At 37.1% G+C, this 24,180-nt stretch overlaps 1 protein-coding gene and 1 pseudogene across 44 annotated transcripts in view; one reads left to right on the top strand and one right to left on the bottom strand.

Annotated features, from left to right (window-relative positions):
- The window catches only part of Ptprd (protein tyrosine phosphatase, receptor type, D), a 2,322,278-nt gene that overhangs the window by 900,033 nt on the left and 1,398,065 nt on the right, over positions 1-24,180 (bottom strand). The window lies entirely within an intron of this gene.
- Positions 1-24,180, top strand: part of Drg1-ps2 (developmentally regulated GTP binding protein 1, pseudogene 2) — a 78,333-nt pseudogene that overhangs the window by 53,204 nt on the left and 949 nt on the right.

Genomic DNA, 24,180 nt, shown 5'->3' on the forward strand with positions numbered 1-24,180 from the left:
ATAAAAGGCATAAATGTCAAATGGAAATAGTATGAACAAAAGCAGTATATTTGGTGCACAACTTTCCTACCAAAGTGTATCCCTTTTCATCTTATGTTCCAATTAAGATATATGGATTTACTGTATTTCTATAAGAATTTGTCCTCCTTGTATTTTAAGTTACAGATAGTAAAATAATGGAAAATAAAATTTTTGGTAGTTATTGTTCTGATGATATTAGACATCTGCAGATTTCAAAACACAGTCTCAAAATAGTCTTAGGAGAAAAATCTCTTTCTTGATACAGAATAACTTAATTTTTTGAGACTGTTTTCTTTAAAGAGAAAACGGATTATATCTCAGAAACTATTTTGTTTAAAATATCAAATTTCATGGTTGATTTGCTACATAATGGCAGTGAATATCTTGCTCCATAATGATAACACATCTTCTTATGTTTATTAAATCAAAGAACTTGATAACTAGGAAGTTAATACCAAAACCAAATCAAACCAAAAATCAAAATCAACAACAAAAAAACCCCCACACCTTGGAACATTAGGCTAAGAGCCAGTATTTTTTTAAGTCAGAAGCAGCTGTTGTGTTTTTATTAAAAAAGCATACAGATGAATCACAAAAATCCTTCCAATGATTGTTTTTCAATAAACAAGAAAAAAGGCACTGTTGATCTAAGGAAATCCCCTAAAATGGATTAAGACTAAATGCTCTTATCTGCGTAATACCCAGTAATGGTAGGCTGGAATGTGGAACACACATAGACCTTTGGTAACATTTTTGTGATGTGAAGTTAGATTGAAGGAGGGAACAGAACGTACTCCACCTCCTAGGTCCCAAGGGACAAGACAACACTGCACTGCTCATAGCAGGGGTCAAAACTGGCAGCTGTGTGCTCCAGAGGCAGAAAATGGGCACCTGCCCCAATGTCAACAAAAGATTGGTATTGTGGTAAAACGAAACATTTTGTTCTTCATTAACTCAGCATAATATATGCTCTGTTCCTACTTCTTTGTTAGTAATGTCTTTTAAAATTGATATATGAAGATATACTATCATAAATAGTCATTTTTGACATGTTCTTACAGAGAGAGCTTAGAATATGAAGTAATTGGTTGACAGAAACTCAAAATAGAAGAAAAGCAGAAAAAATCTTCCCCATACGTTCTTTCTATTAGGAAACTCAAATGTACTGTTTGGAGGAAAGATGGGTCAGTATTGGAATACATATTCTCACACTGTGCTTGCTTGCTTTCCTTCTTTCTTTCTTTCTTTCTTTCTTTCTTTCTTTCTTTCTTCCTTTTTCTTTCTTTCTTTTCTTTCCTTCTTCCTTTCTTACTTTCCTCTCTCTTTTCCTTCCTTCCTTCCTTCCTTCCTTCCTTCCTTCCTTCCTTCCTTCCTTCCTCACTTACTTTCTTTCTTTCTCTCTTTCTTTCTCTCTTTCTTTCTCTCTTTCTTTCTTTCTTTTTCTTGGAGTACTAAAAGAATTATCTGTGAACAAACAATCCTGTACTTGTTCATGGGAACACTATCTACAAAAATACACATTCCAGCATGAAACTTTCTTTTGTTTTAAGCTAGAAATTTCTATCAATAAATCTTGCCAAGTAGAGGCCAATACAGCAACTAAATTAGCTCTAGCGGTTAGCATATTTGGCCTCAATAACCCCTTTTTAATTTGCCTGCTTTGTGCATAGTGCATATGGTTCTTGTCAAAGCTGTTTCTGGAACTTCTGAAAATAGATTTTTTTCAAAAAGAGGAAAATACTCCATGATCACAGATAACAGCACAATTTTCTATAATGTAAAAGATGTGTTTTGAATTAAACACTGGTATTCATTTATTTATATTTTTGGAAATATTCAAATGCTAATTTATTTAAGATTCTTTTGACAGAGTCAATTTCATTGACATAAACTACAAAGCAGTCAATGTGACTATATGTAACAATTATATGGATACCATGATTGAATTCTGCTTTGCACAATGGAAGTTTCATTCTCATGGATTTGTGTTCCTTTAAAACTTCTAATATGTCACCTATACTCATGTTCCTCAGTAGATCTCCCCAGCCTAATGTATGGAGGTTCTACCATTTCCTTACCTGGTGCTTGAATACTGATGACCTGGTGTTCAGTACGAACTTATTGGACGCTGATTGGCAGTAATCAGGATGGCGACCTCTATATTTCAAGAGGTAAAAAGCCATGATAATGCTTTTAGTTATATGCCCATCCCTGGTTACAATGTGTGGTGGGCACACACGGAGATGCTATACTGGTCCATTTCAAATCCCTATTTTCTACTTTAGGAAGCTCCCTCTGGTATTGACTTTGGTAACAGGTGTAGTGCTGAACATTAAACATCGTTGTTGTGAAGAAAAACCTGTGTTACTTCGAGTTCAATACAATAGTGTTGATGTATGGAGCACTGGGGCAGTATTTCAAACAAGAACAAACACTACTTCTATTTATCCCTGATTCTGCTTCTTGTTGACTTGACTTATTCAAGTGATGTGTGGACTTGAAGGGAACAAATTCCAACCATCTCAATCTGCTTCTGTTGCTGAAAAAAAAAGTCCCACTGGAGGCTTAAATAGCTCAGAGGCATCTCCTCATGTTGCTGGTGTTGAGGAAGCCCAGGATGAAGGTATTGGCTAATTCATTATCTGGTGAAGTGACTTTTCTGGTTTCCAGTGTCTCTGTATTGTGACCTCAGTATTGGAGACAGACATGAGCTTTCTAGTTTTTCTCTAGTTGCTTCATGCTTCTACACTTATTATCTCACTTACTAAAATAGTGATCAAAGTCCAATCTCTGTATACATCACTGATGCTATGGCATGAAAATGTCGTAGGACTATAATTCGCCCTTCACAGATACTTAAAACACCAGAAGAAATGACTGACAACAGATTTTAGCAAAATGCCAAATAGGCTCCAGGATAGCTTCTGTTATTACCTAAGTACTGGGAGGAAATGCAGGTCTTCTTTTTATTTTAATGTCATTTTTAAGTTATGTGTACATGTATGGCTGTGGAGGTAAAGGTTACTATGGTGCTTGTGGAGGCCTACAGAAGCCACTGTATCCCCTGGAACTGGAGGTAGAGGAGGGTTAAATTTCCCAACATGGCTGCTTCGAACTGAACTCTTGTCTTCTCTTGTCTAGAAATATCTATCTCCAGATATATATATATATATATATATATATATATATATATATATATATATATCTGAAATATAGATTTCCATGCTTCTATCTCTAGAAATATAGATTTTCATGCTTCATGTTAAAATTATTATATCATCATTTTAATAAGGTCTCATGTAATTTCTTTTTATAAAATATTGCAGAAAAATGACATAGAATGCATGGTAAAAATAAAGGTTATTTCTGTGGATTGTGTTGAAACATTTTTCCATAATTAAAATAGCGATAGCCAAGATCATTTACTATAACAATACTTAACATTCCAGGAATATTGCGGTTAGAAAATTCATTAGTATTATTTTTGTCACTGCAGACAAAACTAACACACTGATTGAATTTCAGGCCTGACATTCCATTAATATATGCTATGATAGATCATTACATTACTTACCCCCAAAATTAAGTAAAGAAAACCTAACTCTGGACATGGACTGAAATATAGGTTAATTGTACTATTAGCTAAACATACTACTCATCTTTTACAAGAATTCTATAAAGTAGAATGGTATTATTTTTAAAATAAAAAATACTTTAAACTATGCATATATTTTTTACAACATAGGAAGTGTGGCATTACTTATAATGGAATTTTCAGTTATGCTGCATTTCAAAGCCACTTTAAAAAATTTATTCTATAATGTCAAAACCCAGAGTTATGCCCACAAAGCATATGGTTTTGGCAGAGCTTTAGCAAAGTATCTAATAAATAAAACAACTCTTCACATAACTGACATTTATAGGTCCCTACCATATATTTCCTTAATATTCTGTCTAAACACTGATACAAATGAAAAATGAAAGTTTCTTTGCCAACGAGAAGCCAAAGATCCATGGTACTAGCAACAATCTGGAATATCAACAGTTTGAGACAGGCTGCATATACAGATGACAAGTGTGAGAATCTGAAATGATGGATATAATGTTAGCATGTTGTTTGGATCTTTCTTGTGTAATATTCAAATTTGTGCACGCATTCTTTTTTGTTTTTTTAAATAGGCTCTGCTTTTTTTTACACACGTTAACAAAAGAGATTTGGCCGAAAATACCAAAGCCCACGCCATCATCAAACACCTCAGTTTCTTCCTTCTTTGCTTCTCCTTTTTGCTCCTCAGCTTGGGAGGCGCGGTGGAGGGTCCAGGACTACCTACTGGAATGGCTCTGGTTCCTGGAGCAGGCCCAACATTGCAGATGCAGTTCCCAATGTTCTAGTTTGCCATGGTCTTTGCAAAAAACAAGACCAGAAAGTTTCAAAGTTGACACCACACCACTCTTAATGGATTTGTCATCTACACCAAGAGATACTGAATGATAACGGAACTAGTTGTACAATTAGCAGCAAAATAACAGTAATTATATAGTTCATGTTACTAAACTGCATGTTTTCTTAAGCTAATAACATTTTGTGTTTCTATGCTATAGTGTGAACTACCAAGTAAAGCTATAATAATTATTTTATTAAAGGTAAAAAGGGATATTGTGATATGATCTAGCATCCACACTGTGTCATGGGTCCCGTGGTATACTTCCTTACCTTGTAGTTCAATATAAGTTATAATTTTTGAAAGGGTCTATTGCATAGCTGAGGATGAACACATGACATCAGTGTGTCATCATATGCTGCATCGTATGTACAAGAGGAAATACCAGGTTCTTTAAAGTGTGGTTATTTCATGAAAAGCACACCCCACAGAGCTGTCTTATTGCTGTTATAAAAAATCTTTATTGCAGGGGATTCTTTTGTGTTGTAGGAAAATGAATTCCACACTTTAGAATGTTGAACAGCAGCTTCAGTGGAGTGCTATGGTTCTCACAGATTACTCTACCCCATTAGAATATTCATGATCCAATCAGAATGCTTTCTAAGTCTCGGCAATTTTTCCATTGTAGAATAAACTAGGTACGTTTTGATGAAACAGCCCATGCTGAGCAAATGCCTTCATTAATTTTTTTAAAAGTATTTTATGGATTCTGTTACTATCAAAGAAAGCAGATACCATTCCACTAAAGGAAAATTGATGTTATTGAAAAAAAATTGCACTTGAAAAAAAAACAGGATAAAACTAAAACATTATCAGGCAAAGTGCATTGTCAATGCAAATCAAATGCACACGGTATAATTATAATTGTGTATTAGCTGAAGAACTGGAGATTATAAATGGTGTGTCTCTGGTGAAGAGTTTGCCTGAGCCCATTACATATTAATTGGATTTTCATTTTTATTCACTAAATGTCCAGTTCTCCCTCCTACACATTAGGCATTATGACTCCATGCCTGAAATGAATATTCTGAGTTTAGAAGAACATGTTTGTACATAAAAATTAACAAAACTGACTATAAATATAACAAATGTTGCCACTAATCTGCATGGTTTCTTCTGATTAGCCAGGCAATGTTGGTTTTGTGAAAGGCAAGAACATTCTGCAAAATTTGTCCAAAGATAACATCAAGGGAGTGTCAAAATGGTCCTACAGACCCACTCTTACTAAAGATGAAATGGGGGAGGGCTGGACATCTCTCAGAAAACCCCCAGATCCCACATTATACTGCTCATCAGCAGTCAGAGTAAGATTCTTATTTTACAACAAGTCTCTAGTGTCTTTGTAGTAGTTGGACAGCCTGCATATACTTGGAGGGGAGTGAGGAAAAAGTGGTATTTTCCACCTTAAGTAATTTCTTTTAATTTGGGAGATGATATTTCTACCACATTATTCTCATTTGACACCTTTTTTCCAGGATTGCTTCTGATTTCCCTTAATTATTAAAATGTAATTATCGTTTATATTCTTAACGTTGAAAGGTTGGTTAGAAATGGGGTCATGTGAAGTATCTCTGCTGTGGCTCAGATACTGAGATCGTCTACTTTCCATTTAAATGGGGGAATTGAATTCATTACTAATAATTAGTATAAATGCATCCATAATGGCTATATTTTATTATAGCTATTTTAGTAGATGGGACGCTTACATTTTATAACCACATACCAGCTGATTTTCATAGCCTTTTGTTATTTAAGGAAATTTTATTGTTTTATAGCACAATCATTTTTCTGGAAAACATGAGATCTCTCTTAAGTTAAAAGCCAGTTTCACATAATAAAAGACGCATGGGATTCAAAGATACATTTGCTAATTGGTGATGCCTTTCCATTACCCGTGAACTGAAATTACTCAAAGATTTTTCTTCCTTCCCAAATCAGTTTGACAAATTTGATTGGCAGCTTGTTAATTTTTTTAATATTGACTTCATAAAATGACTCTGTTTAAATCCATGTGTACACACAAATAGCGTCATCTATGGGAATTCACCCCATAGAGAATAATTGTTCATATTTCATCTTTTATTCTAGGGGTTGTGGGGACAAATATAATGAAGCTTACTGATATAAAAGTATAGTTATATTAAATTATTATTGGCCAGCTAATAAAGGGAAAGTAGGTATGAACTTGACTTCCAGAATCCTCGCAAATGTTTTCTACAAGAACCTTTTACTTTTCTTTATTAACTTTTTTATTCTTTTTGTATATTTTAATTATTTACCCTTTTTATTTCCACCTTCCAAATTCTCCCATATACCCTCTCGATGCCTTCCAAATTGGTAGCTGCTCTTCTTGTTAACTTTGTTTCATGTATTTATGTATATGTATATACATGTCTATACTTAAATATAAACTACTCAATCTCTACACTGTTACTTGTATGTATTTTCAGGATTAACTGAAGAATATTTCCACAAAATACTCCCAATTGTAAGAGTCGGAAGATCATGGGGTTTGCTATGACATTGCAACTATTAGTGATGGCAAAAGCTATGCTTTAAGTCTCAGCAGCGTACCTGGCTAAACATGGACTCAATAACTCCAGGAAAAGTAGATAAGCTCAACCCTATGCAAAGAACTGCAGACATCTAAGCAATGCCAACAGGAAAAGAGTGTTTCCCAGGGAAGAGCACACTAATTGTTCATCCAATACATTTTGATGATGGTATTTCCTCCTCCAATTCATCCCAAAACTTCCAAGTTATCCCGTGCACATTAAGTTTTCTATCCCTGTCTTAGAAACAAGCAATCAAGAAAAAAAAAGACAAAAAAGTGCAAGAACAAAACCCAACCAAAGTCCTCCCACAAGTCGTGCATGCGTGCGAGCGTGTCTGTGTGTGCATGATTGCTAACTCCTCCTAGGCATGCAGCCTGGCCTGAGTGTGGTTGATATACCCAATAACTGTTCAGTTTTGAAAACTGATTGATTATCAAAACAGTTTTTAAATGTTGTCTATGATTAGATCTTCTGACTCAATTTTATTTCAGTTTTAGTGCTTGTGAACATGTCATGCAGGACAACCAGAAGAAAACCTGAACAAGTTAAATAAAATACATATTACATACAACCATTCTCCTATCACAACCTGCTACTCTAATAAAAGTCTTTCTTAAAGTGAGTGATAATTTCCTCATATATTGGAGGGGACCAGCTCTTCCAATTTGTTTTAAAGTTGATCATCAATATAAGAACTGGGTTTCCTGTATCTTCTTTCCACACAGCCCGCCTCATCATACATCACTCAATGTTGTCTCTGTTCTGCACCATATGTGCTATTTCCTACAAATCAAATCTCCTCCAGGCACTACTGTTTCAGAAATGTACACTGAAGAATAATCTTCCTGGTACTGTTTGGGTAACTTAAAAATTTAAAAATACTGGATCCTCCTTAGAAGTGGGAACAAAATGCTCACAGGAGGAAGTATGGAGACAAAAAGTCTAGCAGAGCCTGAAGGAAAGGCCGTCCAGAGACTGTACCTCCTGGGATCCATCCCATATTCAGTCACCAGACTCAGACCTTATTGTGGATGCCAAGAAATGATTGCAACCCCATAAGAACAATAATACCAACCAACCAGAGTTCCCAGCAACTAAACTACCATCCAAAGTGTACACATGGACAGACCTATGGTCCAGCCGCATAGTAGAAGAAGATGGCCTTGTTGGGCACCAATGGGAGGAGAGGCACTTGGTCCTGTCAAGGCTCGACTCTCCAGTGTAAGGAAATGTCAGGGTGGGCAGGCCAGAAGGGGTGGGTGGACATGTGGGGGAGGGAGCACCCTCATAGAAGAAAGGAGAGGGGGGATGGGATAGTGGGTTTGCCGGCCGAGAAACCAGGAAAGCGATACTATTTGAAATGTAAATAAATAAAAAAGTCCAATTAAAATGATAAAAGAAGAGAAAGAAATGAATGCTGAAAGTAGCCTGATATAGCTGTCACCTGAGAGGTTATGCAAGAGCCTGACAAATGTAGAGTCGGTGCTCAAAGCCAACCATTGGACTGAGAGCAGGTACTCAATGGAGGAGTTAGGAAAAAGACTGAAGGAGCTGAAGGGGTTTACAACTCCATAGGTAGAACAACAATATTAACCAACCAGACACCCCAGAGCTCCCAGGGACTAAATCACCAACAAAAGAGTACTCATGGCGCCAGCCACAAATGTAGCAGAGAATGGCCCTGTTGGGCATCAATGACAGAAGAGCCCTTGGTCTTTCGAAGGCTCGATATCCCAGTGTAGGGGAATGCCAGGGTGGGGAGGGAGGAGAGAGTGGGTGGTTGGGTAGGGGAGGACCATCATAAAGCAGGGGGAGGGGGATGGAATAGGGGGTTTCTGGAGGAGAAACCAGGAAAGGGGATAACATTTGAAATGTAAAGAAATAAAATATCCAATAAAAGAAAAAAAAAGCTGGATCCTGGACTTCAAATATTTCTGTACAAAGATGGTAAGAATAAAAAAGGCTCATGGGAAAGGAGCTGCCCTTTAAACACTAAATGCAGGTGACAAGCGAAGAGGTGTGACTACTGAAAGAAGTCACAGTGCAGGGCTTCTGTCTGGGTTGCCCTCGCCTACACGTCATCCCTGGAGATTGAAGCACTAGCAAGTCTGTCTTCCATTTCCATCTATGTTGGAGGTTTGTTTCTGAGGGAAATATATGTTCCCCATTGTGAGACTCCAGGATTCTCTCCTCCCTGAGGAGGTGACAGGCCAAGAACATCAACCTGCCTACATCTAAAGTGAGTGAACCTTACTTTGAATAAAGTACGTGAATTTCAATGACCGCTTTATAAAGCTAATTCCCATAAAGGAAGAAGAAAGCTGGCCAGGTTATGGGCCTTGGCACTCTGTGTTGCAGTTAAAGCATCTGGAGAGAAATCTAGGAGGCAGCAGTCAGCTTCTGTGCAAAGCACATCTGAAAAGATTCATTTGGGGCCTGGAATTAAAGCTATGGCTTTCCTAAAAAAAGTGAAGGCAGGGCTGGAGAGATGCCTCACTGGTCCAGAGTACTGGCTGAACTCCCAGAGGAGCTGGGTTCAATTCCCAGCACTCACAAGGCAACTGACAACTAACTGTCTGTAACTCCTGTTCAATAGAATCTGACTTGTTCACACATGAAAGCAAATCACCAATGTACATTACATTTAAAAAAATCATAATAAAAAAGGAAAAATGAAAAGGCTTTCGTGTAAACCTGACTTAAATAAAAAGCATATTTTTAATAAGATGTCTTTTGGAATCCTAGGCTATTTTTAAAAATTCAAATTTACCTTATTCCTAGTACTGTTTTGCTCATAAATACTTTCCTATTACTGATATAAATAGAATGAATACAGTTGGGAAAATGGCCAAGGTTGAAATCTATTGAGTAGGTTGAATGAAAATGATCTCAAGAATGCTGAAGGAAAATATTATATTGTTAGAAGACTTTCTTCCCTCACAATGGGATAATGAGATTTCAGGTCTTAGATGAGTTCTTGGCAATGAGATAAAGGCTTTGATGACATAGCAGCTCTGGGATGGAGAAACTTTGTTTGTCCATGTTGTCACTGTGGCTTGCTTTTTAACATTATGTCATGCTTTAGACATTTAGTGAGTGGTTAGTGAGCAAAAGACATTTTTTACACTCAAAGAAAATTATGAGAACTCTGCTAGCAAATACATATATCTAAATATTGTTTTAGAGCTATGAAAGGAAGACTTCCTTTCACAACCAACAAAAGTATGACCTCTTAAATATTTACTATAATGCAAGTTTCTATCGAAGTTTGTTTGTTACTAAAGTAGTATCACCGTAATATCTTTTTCCTTCTACTTCTCTGAAGTAGAAGAGGAAGCTGATGTCATACACCTTTTAAAGGAAATGAAGCTTCTAAATTTGGTGAAGTAGCTTGACCAAAGATATTGCTTTTTCTGCTATCATTTCAGAACAATTGTGATCATGTGTCAATCTTCCTTACATACTTATTAGGTTTTGGAAATGTGCTTTTCTGTTACTATTTTCATGTGTGTCACAGCATTCAAAGGTCCTACGTGGCTCCTATTCTGTGGGGAGAACACTATTATTGTATCATATAGCTGTCTAGAATTATTTTTTTTTTAGTTTTTTCCCCTTCTGAGATGAAAATTATGACCACAGCCCCTATCTGGATCCTTAGCACACACATATACCCCACTGACTTGGCATGTTGCTGCTTGGAGACAGATGTATTTAAAACATATTACGTCAATAATCTCTGCGATATTTCTTCCTTCAAATCGATAGAGAGTGCAGAAGCTAAACAAAGGGTTTGGCTTCTAATTAATAAATTACAAGCAACAGGAATAAATTTAAATAGGCCATCAAAATCTACCACAGCCTCTTCTGGTCATTCTTTGTCAGATTGCTGAAGGGAAAGCTCAGTCCCCAATGAAAATGCATATGTGATACAACAGTAAAGTTTCAAATCAATAGCAAGTAAAGAAGTGACATCTCCAGTCTACAAGCAAGCAAAGAAACCTTCTCAGAAGATTTTTTCTGCTCTTCTCAAACATTTAGATGGCTGCAGCCCAAGGGGACATCTAATTGCAGCACAATTCTAGAGTTAGAATCAACCAAGTTAGTTGTTTTTTGATTCCTGATGCAGTGAAATGATAAGGTAATATTCTGGCCATAATTATAACTTAACAAAGTCTAACCACCAATATCATGATTTTGAATATTTCTGGTTGTGAGGTAACAAAATGCATGCTGTTTATATCAAGTCAATTTGTTGTCTTAGTTAAAAATGCTTGATTTTACAGACTATATATTAAAGTGCCTTATCCATGAATGTATATTTGGATTTGTTTTCCTGCATAGATATATGTAATGGCTATATTCATAATGCATTATTAGCTCATATAAAATAGTTGCTGCATATAATCTTGTAAGCAAGAAAACTGAAGACCATACTGCCCAAACATTTTTAACTATTTAGTCAAATGAAATAAGATAGGACCAATTTTCTACAGAAAATTGTAACTCCAAGACAGAAAAAAAAAGACAAAAATCTAAGATTTGGTTATTGATTAATGTATATGAGCCTGTGTATGTGTATGCTCATTATGACTGTGACTGGTGCTCACCGAGGCCAAAAGACAGCATTAGATCCCCTGGGGATCTAGAGGTATGTACCCCACATGGTGCTGGGAAGGGAACTGGGTCATCTGCAAAAGCAGCAAGTGCCCTTAACTGCTGAGTCATCGTTCTAGCTTGAGAAAAAGACTTAAACTCAGATTCGTTTATAATTAAGTTTTTAGTGTATTACTGAAATGCAAATAAATGTGCATATATAAACATACTACATATATTAATGCAGTTTTAAATGCGTTGATGTGTATTTCCATCTAGATTCTATGCATATATATCTAAATACACATGTATATATGTATATATAAACTTATGTATATGTTTCTATATATTATGGATCTATGTATCTATATAAGGGTAACCATATGTACACACACATACTTACATGTAGTTTACTACTAATGTGTATCTAATATGTATATATATATGTATATATATATATATATAATACAGTATATTTATTTAAACAGATTTGCATCTTTTCAGACATGGTTTAGCCACATAAAATTGAAAAACATTTCTGGATCATGATTTCTATAAGTGAATGAAAACTTGCATTTTACAATTATTACAAAGATTAAATGTAAACTCTACACTAAATGGTACTGGTGACTTGATGTTATTTTTCCCTAAAGGGTTTGGGCACTGAAAACTTGGGCTAGAGTCTAGTGATATAGAGTTAGTTTCTGCAGTTCTCAGAGGTAGCAAGATTCAGAAGGGATTAATATACTTTTTATGAGATTCCCCTGCAGTCTCATGAGCTTTATCCATGTGTTTCATTGACATGATCTTATCTTCTACAATGTGACCTATCCAGGAAGACTCTAATCAGAGATCAGTTCTACAGTAGTATCTGATATTAGACTTTCAGTATCTATTATTTTGGACGAAATAAACCCCTTTTCTTAATGACATTGTGTTGCTTTAAACATTTTGTTTCCATACAAATGAAGATAGAGAAACACATAGTAACACATCTGACTCAAAGGAAGCACTCATAGGTGTTGATTTCCTTTTTATTTTCCAATTTCCTACTTTCCTAAAAGATATCATATTCATAGTTTCTCAGCCTCACAATACAAATTGAAAAGGCCTTTGTAATAGACAGGCTCTACTAATAGTAGTTGAAAGTTTTTGAAAGGTAAATGGCATTTACTTATAGATGCAAGATTGATATTTGATCATATTTTTCTCTATAGAGTTATCTTTATAATAAAGTTCTCAAGGTTAGAAATGAAATGTAAGCATGTTTGACCTTTTGATTCCCTTTATCACTTCTATCCCACACAATTGTTCCAGCACAATGATGCATATTTTGCTGCTGTACTCTAAATATAGACATTTGAAATAATTCTGTTCAAGTTGACAGTACTATAATTTTACTTGCTAAAGTGAAGCTCAAGTTATTGAATCAAATAAAAAGTCTTCTATCTGCTATGATTCCGGATGTAAGCATGGTCTCAAGTTTGTTTTGTATGATTTGTGTCAAGAAAGGTTCTTACTCTGTGTCCTAGATCCCTTTGAAGTGTAAAAGTAACCTCAAATTTGCAGTGGTCTTTCACCCTCAGCCTCTTTAATACTAGGACTGTAATTGTGGGCCATCATTTATAGCTACGTCTAGTTGTCTTAGAGAAAAATAGATTAGAAGAAGATGAGTATGGACTTAGAGAATCCATAAGGATCTAAAGAGCATGTAAGATGAGGAGGGCCTCAGTGGCTCATCTTGGAAGGTCAAGCGGCTATGCTGGGATGTGATGAAAATCTGCAATCGTTCCCTCTTTTATTGCATCTTTTACCCCAGACTCAAATCCCATGGCATAGCACCTGTGTGGCCAAAATAAGGTCGTGCAACATTTCTTATGTTTTCCAGAATGAGGAGAGAGATACATGTCTGTCGGTTACTGTAATGGTTGGTAAACACTCAAGTTTACTGTTACATAAAAATTGGACATCATAGAAACAATATGCCCAAGCAAATGATGCTCAGTTAGCAAGACGAATGTCAATAGACTGACGAGAACGACATATGTGTGACTTGTAAATGTTGAACGAAGAGAAGCCTTCAATAGGCAGCAAAGTAACGTATCTTGACAACGCTAGGAAATAGGAAATGTAATGAGAATTGAGAAGGATACATATTTTTTGAACACTGATCCAACATATTTGATCAAGAATACTAGTTTCAGAGGTATTTTATTTAGATAAATAAAATTCATAAGGATTTGAAATGCTAGATTTTATTAAAAATTCTTTCTTTTTATCTCTTTTTTAACTTTATTTTTCTTGGATATTTTATGTTCTTACACTTCAAATGTTATCATTTCCCCCCCTCTCCCATACCCCCTCCCTTCTCCTCCTGCTTCTATGAGGATGCTCGGATTACTACCCATGCACTCCAACCTCAATACCCTGACATTACCCTACATTGGGGAAACAAGTCTTCATAAGACCAAGGGCTTTTTCCTCCTATTGATGCTGGATAATGCCATCTTCTGCTACATATGTGGCTGGAGTCATGGGTCCCACTATGTGTACTCATTGATTTGTGGTTTAGTCCCAGGGAGCTCTGGTGGTTTGGTTGGTAGATACTATTGCTCTTTTGGTGTTGCAAACTGCTTCAGCTCCTTCAGGATGTTCTCTAACTCCTCCATTGGGATCTTCTTGTTCAGTCCAATGGTTAGCTGCAAGCATCCTCATCTGTATCAGGAGAGCACTGGGAGAGTCTCTAAGGAAACATCCATATCTGGCTCCTGTCAGCAAGTAGTTCTTGGCATCAGCAATAGTGACTGGGCTTGGTGGCAGCATATGGATGGATCCCCAGGTGGGGCAGTCTCTGGATGACTTGTCTTCAGTCCCTGCTCCACTCTTTGTCCCTGTATTTCCTCCTGTGAATATTTTGTTCTCCCTTGTAAGAGGGAATGAAACATCCCCATTTTGTTCTTCCTACTTATTAAAAATCATCGTATATTTAACATCAAATAATATGTAAATAATAGCAATGTCCTTATCTGTTGGTACCCATAGGAAACTTCCTCCGCGACATCTGTAGAACCAAACTCTTGAAGCTCAGTTATCGTATATAAAATATAATAGTACTTATATGTGATTGCCATTCTCCTAATTCTTTATATCATCTCTAAATAATGCAAATCAGTGTCTATAGATTATAAAAATATATCATACATCTTAACAAATGTCTAGATGATACAGTAAAGTAAATAATACAACCTGAAGTCACCTAAGACTTAAGTGTAATATCCTACTGTGTAATCAGTCCATTTGTTCAAACTCTTTAAGAGAACAATGTAACAACCAATTTTACTTCGTATGTCAACTTTTACATTCCAAGCTAATGTGTAGCTGTAATCTTCAATTAGGTCTACTTCCATGATTCTAGCCCAGAGACCATAGTAAGTGTGTGTTTATGTGTCCTATTTTATTTTGAAATCAAGAAATAAATTGAAAAGAAACCAACAAAACAAATATCTACCATACATGCTTGAAGCAGCAATTAGCTTTTTGATTTTGCTTGTTTGTTTTCTGGGTCAGTTGGAGTGAGTTGAAGTCAGTGACTTAATCTCTTATAAAACTCTGTTAAATACTCCTGCAAAATATCCCTCACCCAGTCTCATACGGTGCTTTTTTATTTGTTCCACAAATATATAGCAAAAGCTTTTTCTTAGAGATACTCACATACACAGAGAGATGCACAGACATATTCAGTAGGCAATATGCAGATTCATACTCCTCAGACACATATGACAAATTATAGACACGAGTTGATAGAAGGCTTAGGAAAAGAGGCGTCAAGACTGTGTTCCTCACACATTCTTTAATGCGAAACACACACACACACACTCACAAGCATATACACACACACACACACACACGCATGCACGCACACATGCATAGACAAAACCACATATACATACATATATATTCTTCTTTAGGCACTCAAATATTATACATGCTCAGTGCACATAAAAAAATTTAGATATTTCTCATCTGTATTTTTTTAAACCAAGGACATAAAATCCATTGGAATAAAAGCCAAAGAATATATTATTTGCAAATAAAACTTTGTATTTTAAGCCATAGTTTACTAAGTATTTGTGCTGACCAATTTTATATCAACTTAAAGCAGGCTAGAATCATCTGAGAGAATGGAATACCAGTAGAGTAAATGGCTCCATAAGATAGGCTTTCTGGCGGTCTGAAAAGCATGTTTTTAAATCAATGATTGATGGGCAAGGGCCCAGCCCATTGTGGGTGGTGTTATCTGGTTTCTATAAGAAAGCAGACTGAGCAAGCCACAAGAATCAAGCTAGTACTCATCCCAGACCCAGTCTACCCTGGCCTCTGCATCAACTCCTAGCTCCATGTTTCTGCTCTGTTTGAGTTCTGGTAATGAATTCCTTCAATGATGAACAGTGATGGAAATGTGTAAGCATAGTAAACTTTTCCTTTCTTGGTTTGCTTTTGGAAATGGTGCTTCAACACAACAGTAGAAAAGCTAACTAAGATGGTAAAAATATAGTTGGCCTTTGCCCTAAATTCCTGACACAAGCTTCTTAAAATTCTTGGAATTTTTGGAGCTACTTTGAAATTAAACAAATCTTAGTTACTTTTCCTGGTGTTGTGATAAAAATGCCATTACAAAAGCAGCTTCAGGGGCAATGTGTTTGTTTTGGCTCACATTATAAAGGTTTTGTCCATCCATGGCACAGTTAAGGAAGCGAGAGCCTAAAGCAACTGGCCACATTGGATTTACATTTGGAAATAATGAGATGAGTGCATCCTCAGATGTGCTGAGATAACTTTCTCATTTTTGTACAGCTCAGGATCTCAGCAGAGGCCATAGTGTAATCCACAGTGGGACTGTCTTCCCACCTCAGTTAACCCATTCATGATAATTCCCAATAGGCAAGTTCATGTCCAGCTTCCAAGTGACCCTAGATCTCATTAGGCTGACATATAAAATTATTCATTGCAAACTTGAATTCATACTACTGAGGGAAAAGTTATGATGGGATTGCTTCAAAATGAGCCTGTTTTTCAGAGAGAGAGGGGGGGGAAAGAGAGAGGGGGGGAGTTAGAGGATTGATTCAGGAGAAAGAAGGTAGAAGAATAAAAATTAACTTTGATAAGAATTATTAAACCAGATTCTATAAACTGCCATGTTGGTGCATATGTGAAATACTGGGAATTGACAGAAACAGGGACAAGATGGAAGTGAGTCATCCTTGGCCCCAACCTCATCCTAAGTACCTCTCCCATGTTTGTTTTAGGTAAACCCTTTCAGTACAGTTGGGACTACACAATTCTACATGTAAAATATGTAAATAAATTGTGTCTAAAGTCCATGAGTCTCTGAAGTAGAATATTGAAATGAAGAAAGGGAAACTCCCAATTTAAAGTCAATTACCATGTATTTAGGAAAATTACCAGGTTTGCATTCAGTATTAGAAATGGGGGCTGGCTTTGACGATGGCGTCTTTTAACTCTCAGAATGTACCAGGAACTCAAGGTTGTGCATAGTTAGATTAAATTGTCCAGCCACAAGCTGTCATTTGGAGAGATGAAGCATTTCTACGGGGTAGTCACATGGCTTGTGTGAGAACAGGGCATATACAGAGAAACTGTTTTCACACATACGAGCTATGATCTGCTGGCTCAAGAATAGAACTAGACTGTGTCCACTCTCTCAATGAGAATTACAGTCTGAGAAATTTTGCCTGAGATCATTATCTTTTGTTGAATTTTCTAATTTAAAGCAATTTAGTTGCGAAGAATTACTCTTGGAAGCTAAGGCAAACAGATTTTTATCTTTTTTAAATTAAGTTTACTTGGATATTTTATGTATTTACATTTCAAATGTTATCCTCTTCCCCCCTCCCATATTCCTTCACCCCTCCCCCTGCTTCTAAGAAAATTCTCCTACTTCCACCCACCCACTCCCACCTCAACACTCTGGCATTCCACTACACTAGGGAAATGAGACTTCGCAGGACCAAGAACTTTTCCTCCTATTGATGCTAGACAATGACATCCTCTGCTACATTTGTGGCTGGAGCCATGAGTCCCTCCATGTGTACTCATTGGTAGGTGGTTTAGTTGCTGGGAGACCTGATGGGGTCTGATTTGTTGATAGTGTTCTTATTCCTATGTAAACCTCACATTTGTTTAATCTTCCAATTAAACCGAAGCCTGGAATTCGGTTGCCCTTTAGTTCTTGTCCTGGGATTGGTGTTCTTACAAGTTAGAAGCACAGAAACGCACATGGTTTTCTTGTTTGGTTAATTGGCTGATATGTGATCTCTATTAATGCTTCTTACAAAATGAGTTGAAGGAAGTAAGTTTTACTAACTGTGTTAAGTAGTTGTACTTGAGAGCGTGCGTGCGCGCGCACACACACACACACACAGAGACACACACATACACACACACAGATACACGCGTGGGAACAAAATTCTATCACCCTAATTCTATCCAAACACCTTTTCAATGAGAATAGAATTAATCTAGTTTTATATGCTCAACTTATTTGGATGAGTCAAAGTAGAAAGATACACTCTCACAGATTACTAGTCAGGCATAGAGGCATTGTGAAGTAGAGCTCAGACATGGTGAAGATTGTACTGGTAGAGCCCCAGGCAATGAGGTCATTTATAGGAAAGTAAAGGCCTAAGACAAGCACATTTTTATATTGATATACAAATTACACAATTGTTGTTAAACCACAACCACTTTCTAAACACTGCTTAATACATTAAATAATTGACTTTGATGAACAGTAATCCTCCATGTGATGGGTCTACTTTGGTATATATGTGCAGCTTTCTGGTTTTTGTAGGTAACAGTTCTATTTGTTATTTCTGTAAAAGGCTATGAAATACTTCATTTTTTTTTCGCTGCTCTGGCCTTCCATCCTGACTCATCATTCTTCTTGTTCACTCTCATTTTACTAGTCTTTGTCTGTGAAGCTGGTGGCACAGCGTGAGGTGTGCTTGTCAAAGGTCTAGCTCCACTTCTCATAATTTCATCCTCTTTATGTTTCTACTTCACATTTAAAACAAACATATTGTTCCTGCAATAAAGGTTTTTATCTGTAAGCTATTGTGCAGTATAAAAGCATTGTTCTGTAGAAAAAATACCAGGAGAGCCTTTTGTCAGCCAAGCTGAAAAACTAAGTTATTCAGCACATAAAGTGCATTATGTTCCTCTTTGCATTTACACCTTGGAAAGGAGACTTGAGATGGTGACCAACAGGAAACACTATAAATGGACTTAGGAATTGTGGGACCTTCCAGGAATTCTAGCACTCAAACTGATGCTAGAGTGTCTCAAATTCAAGCCATCATCATCTACATTGCCAAATCCTGAAATAAGCAATCAAATAAATAAGCCTGTGTAAAATCAACAAGTGTCTCTCTCTATCCCATGCTATAAGAATTATCAAGAGTTATACAAGTACCAGAGACTATTACTTTTGAGCTTCTGATAGCCACTTAGCTCATATGTAAATTTAATACAGTTTTGCTAAATATAACAGCTTTATTCCAGAATTAGAGTTACTTATCAACTGTGTAAAGGTTATCATGTGGTAAAATACAGACTTCACACCACATGACGAGGTTATTGTGCAAAAGCGCAGTTCTTACTGAACAAATACATGTTGCAAAGTGCTTTTTGTATGTCACTTTGTCTACACAATTCCATCTGTGTAGTTGTGTGCATGTGCTAGCACTTCTATTTCCTCCCAAATGACCCTCACTGTGCCATTCAAGGCCAGGTCCTTTCCAAATCAAGGTCTGACACAAATGCTATCTGCTCTTGGAATCATTCTAGCTCTTCTAAGAAGCTACCTGTACTCATCTTCCAGTGGCATGCAATTCAGCTTTGGTGACAGAGACGTATTCTGGACCTACTGAATCCTAGTCAAGGAGAGGTTTTCAATCCTCGCAAATCCTCATTGCAATTTTGTACATATTAAAAGGTGAGAACAAATGCTTATCATGTATTTTATTTGCATATTGGTTATCTAATCTCAGCTTTGGCTTATAAGTTATTTATACCCTACATTTTGATCTCTTATTAATGATAACTCCTGAGAAGGGAGTCTATACTCTGTATTCTATTTCTTTCTTTCTTTTTACCTAAAAGACGTTGAATCTATGTGTTGTATAAGTCTGCTTAGTGAATAGAGAGAACACATCTCTGGGTAATTTTTTTCATCATCAAAGATTGATTTCATAACACTAGCAGTTATCTTGTGCACAGTGATTATACATACTGCTTCAACCTTTCTTTTGTTAGAGAAACAAGTAACAAGCAGTGTTGAAGACAGATTTGGGCTAACATCTATCTGGTGGCCATACTACTAATAGAAGTTCACTCTCTAACAGTCATAGTGAACGTCATGTAATGTGTCATCTCAGACTACTGAAGGTCCTCAAGAAGTTGTTCTGTGGCTTCTGAGACTGCATAAAATAATCTTTGTCCTAAGTCATATGTATGCTGCACTTACATAAGGAAAAGGCACAGAATGTGGTCTGGGAACGTGCCTTCTTTTTTACGGTCTTTAAAAGGCTAGCGTTTCCTTCAGGCATAACAAAAACGCACAGTTCCACCAGTGATCACAAAATTAAAGGTTGCTAGGGACAATGCAGATGAGCATGAGTTAAGTAGCTCAGAAAGGCAATGGGTAAATGGCTAGCACCAAGTTAACGATGCTACTGTATTCAGTTAGAGGCGTATGCTTTACCAAAGCAGTCAGAAAGCAAGATGGTAAACCTGATTCTAATTGCTGATGGCTGAGTCAGTTTTACGAACATACTGTCTTGGCAAAATTTTACAAGTGTATTCATTATAACTTATTATTTTACTCCTCCTCTGGTTATCTTGGTTTCTGCAAGCATGGCTCAGTGTCTCTACCCACCCCCCTCCTTACCCTTGCCCTATCCTTCTTTCTAGAATTGTGTAAATCTATCTGGTTGTTTAGAATCAATTTCTAGTTTTTCAATTCTGCATTCTTCATGGATATTTGAGTGAGCTTCCATTTCACTCATGGTCTTGTCGCTGTAACAAGAAAGCAGCCTCAGTTAGCCCTTTACCAGAAGCCTGGTGCAAAGGTGCTATCTTACAGACTTTACCATGACAAAAGGCGATCTGGTCTTAATAGGAAAGAATCAAATATTGTTTTAAATGTTGGCATACATAGGCATGAAATAATTGTACTTTACACTTTTGGAAATGTTGTGTTGTAATGGATGAGGTAAAATTAGAATAAAAGTACACTTTTAAAGATCCCTTCTAAATATTTAGGAAGTACTAGCAGTTGAATGAGGACTGTATAACTGTTTTGCTTTGTAACTTCTCTTCACGACAGTTTCAACATTTGGGCATGAGATGATAGAGTGTGTTTATCACTGTGAGGATCAGGAGGTAAAAGGATGAACAATTTGCCTTGGCTCCTAGTTGCAGAACTTGCCTTCAGTCCACATTCCTGGACTCTCTTGCACGTGGGTCGAGGCTGAAGTAGAGTATCACTGCAGTGTGGAGAAAACTGCTTACATTGAGGAAGACAGGATGCAGAGACTAGAAGGAACCACACCCCAGTTACAGCAGGTACCTTTATAACCACTTCTTTAAGCTATTGGACCTACTTCTTTAAGCTATGTCAGAGCTTCTGAGGTTTTTGCCATCTCCAAAAACAGTACCCTTTGCTGGAGACCAAGGTGTTCATCACTTTAGTCTCCGAAGGACATTTCCTTTTCAAATCCTAGCAGTTGACAACAAGGCTGAACTGACATTTACTCTGCTTTGAATTAACATTCTTAACTTTACCCTGAAATGTAATTGCCACTGTAGCAGTGTTGGAGTTCAAGCCTTTAAGAAGTGATTAAGAAATGAAGATGTTTCCCTCATAAGTTAATTTATGTTAAACCAGGAATGAATAAATTAATACAGGGATTTAGTTGTATTTTCTTCTCCTCTTTACTCCCCTCTCCTCTCGCCTTCTTTATGGTATGAAACAGCATAAAGATTCACACACTGAAACTGTCTACAGAACTTCCCAGCCCCCATCAGTATGGACCAAATAGCTGTATACTGCTATAATTAGTCCACTTTATAGTATACTGTTAGAATGTTAGAAAAATGAATGAAGACAACATGTAAAACAATAGTATGCTATGAACTCAAATGCACTGGCCATAACACAAAAGGGATTAAACAGCCCTTTTTCCCCCTCTTTGCTGCAATGCTTCTTTGACACATCCTGCTCCAGTTGTAATAGAGCTTGCTGACCCCTGAGCTAGAGCAGCTCACCTGTGAAGGAGTACAGGTGCTGCTTGAATGCTGGGCATGCAAATACTAATGCGCGTCCTACTTCACTTGGAGCAAAGCTCTGGGGGTGTAAGTCAGTCAGGCGAACCACATACTGTTATAATTGGGTCAGGAGGGGGACACAAACCTTCTGCCACTAGCCAAGCTTCTCAATGCTTCTGATTCAAACACATACCCCCAACTGACCAAAGGTTAACATTTACAACACAACACATTGTCCACGCCACAGCAGGTGAGGGTGATTTTCATTCTCTTTAGTTTATTTAAAGACTTTCTAATTTATGCTAAACCAGAAACATGATTTACATTTCAATATTAGAAAATTAGGCCTACCTCATGGGTTAACTCAGAAGCTTTAAGGGACTATGCCTCGTGGGAAATGGAATTTTAAAAACAGCAAAACTAAAGGAATGACCAAATCACCAAATCAGATATAAAAACAAAAAATAGGAACAAACATATTACTTGCCAAAAAGGCAAAACAACAACAAAAAACGCAAACCAGGACCTAATGTGTTTTAGTAATATTTCTAAATATATTTCGTATATTTCTACAACACCATCCTATTTTTAAATCTCATTATCTATTATATATTTTCTATGTTTCCACCTGTCATTGTCATCATCACCCCCACCACCACCACCATCATTTCTTTGGTATTTATTCTTGGACTACACATACATGAAAACTCAAAAGCATAGAAGAAATATGTTCAGTTTTCCTGGTCACTAAGTGTAAGAAATCACTCCCTGAGTTTAATTTTGCCATGTGCTGACAAGTACCGTTACCTTATTTCATTCTCTGTACCAAGGGTTCTTAACTTTCCTAATGTTGTGACCCTTTAATGCAGTTCCTCATGTCGTGGTGACCCACAACCATGAAATTATGTGTTGCTACTTTGTAACTGTAATTTTGCTACTGTTATGAATCAAATTGTAAATATCTCTCTCTCTTTTTTTTTTTTAATCTCTATTAACTTGGGTACTTCTTATTTACATTTCAATTGTTATTCCCTTTCCCAGTTTCCAGGCCAACATCCCCCTAACTCCTCCTCCTCTCCTTCTCTATGGGTGTTCCCCTCCTCATCCTTCCCCCATTACTGCCCTACCCCCAAAAATCACTTTCACTGGGGGTTCAGTCTTGGCACAACCAAGGGCTTCCCCTTCCACTGGTGCTCTTACTAGGCTATTCATTGCTACCTAGGAGGTTGGAGCCCAGGGTCAGTCCATGTATAGTCTTTGGGTAGTGACTTAGTCCCTGGAAGCTCTGGTTGGTTGGCATTATTGTTCATATGGGGTCTAAAGCCCCTTCAAGCTCTTTCAGTCCTTTATAAGATAGCAGGATCTCTTAAATACAACCTCTGTGAAGGGTTTTCTGTTTCCAAAAGAGTTGCAACCCACAGGGTGCTCTATACTATCTTTTGACTTTTGTTCATATATACTTGGCACTGCAGACGTGGCCTGTGGTAAGGTCAGCACGTCAGGAGCAAGTGTAAAGGTCAGATCAATCATGAGGCCTCTCCACCATCACCTGGACTTCAGTGAAGACCCGTGACAATGAGGCTGAGATGGTGCCGACCCAGAAGAACAAGACTGCAACACATCATCTTAGGCTGTTTAAGGTTAGCCTTTCTAGGGATGAAGAGAACTCATCACTCCAAAATGTGGTGATGGTGGTAGGCCAGGAGAAGATTGTAATGGAATCAAAACAGGCAATGCTTAAATTGTATTTGCGGGTTTCATATGGGGAAATACTAAAAATGCACTATCCCACACTAATGCTGGCTACTCTCTGGCCCTGGTGATCCAACACCTAGTAGCCAACACCCACCTTGAGGTTCTCTTGTGGGGATTCTGCTCACATTCCTAGCCATCCACCCTCTGTGGTTAGCAGTCACAAATCTCCATAACCTGATAAAACCACAACTCGAGAGGCTTGTAATTTCTCAATCACATTGATATCAGTAAATTTTCACCCCATCAGACGTCCACACAATAAACTCAGAGACAATTGATATTGATATAAAGTACCCAACTAGATACCACAAATTGTTCTATAATTATCCAACACTTATAAGATATTCATATCTACTTGTGGCTATTTAAAGCCACCCAGAATCTGGATTATCTTTCTCTTCCTCCATATTCCTTCTTTCCTTCCTCTTTCCTATCTCTCCCACCCCTCGAAAACTCTCCACCCACCC

The sequence above is a fragment of the Rattus norvegicus genome, chromosome 5 (assembly GCF_036323735.1).
Source record: "Rattus norvegicus strain BN/NHsdMcwi chromosome 5, GRCr8, whole genome shotgun sequence".
Taxonomy (NCBI): Eukaryota; Metazoa; Chordata; class Mammalia; order Rodentia; family Muridae; genus Rattus; species Rattus norvegicus.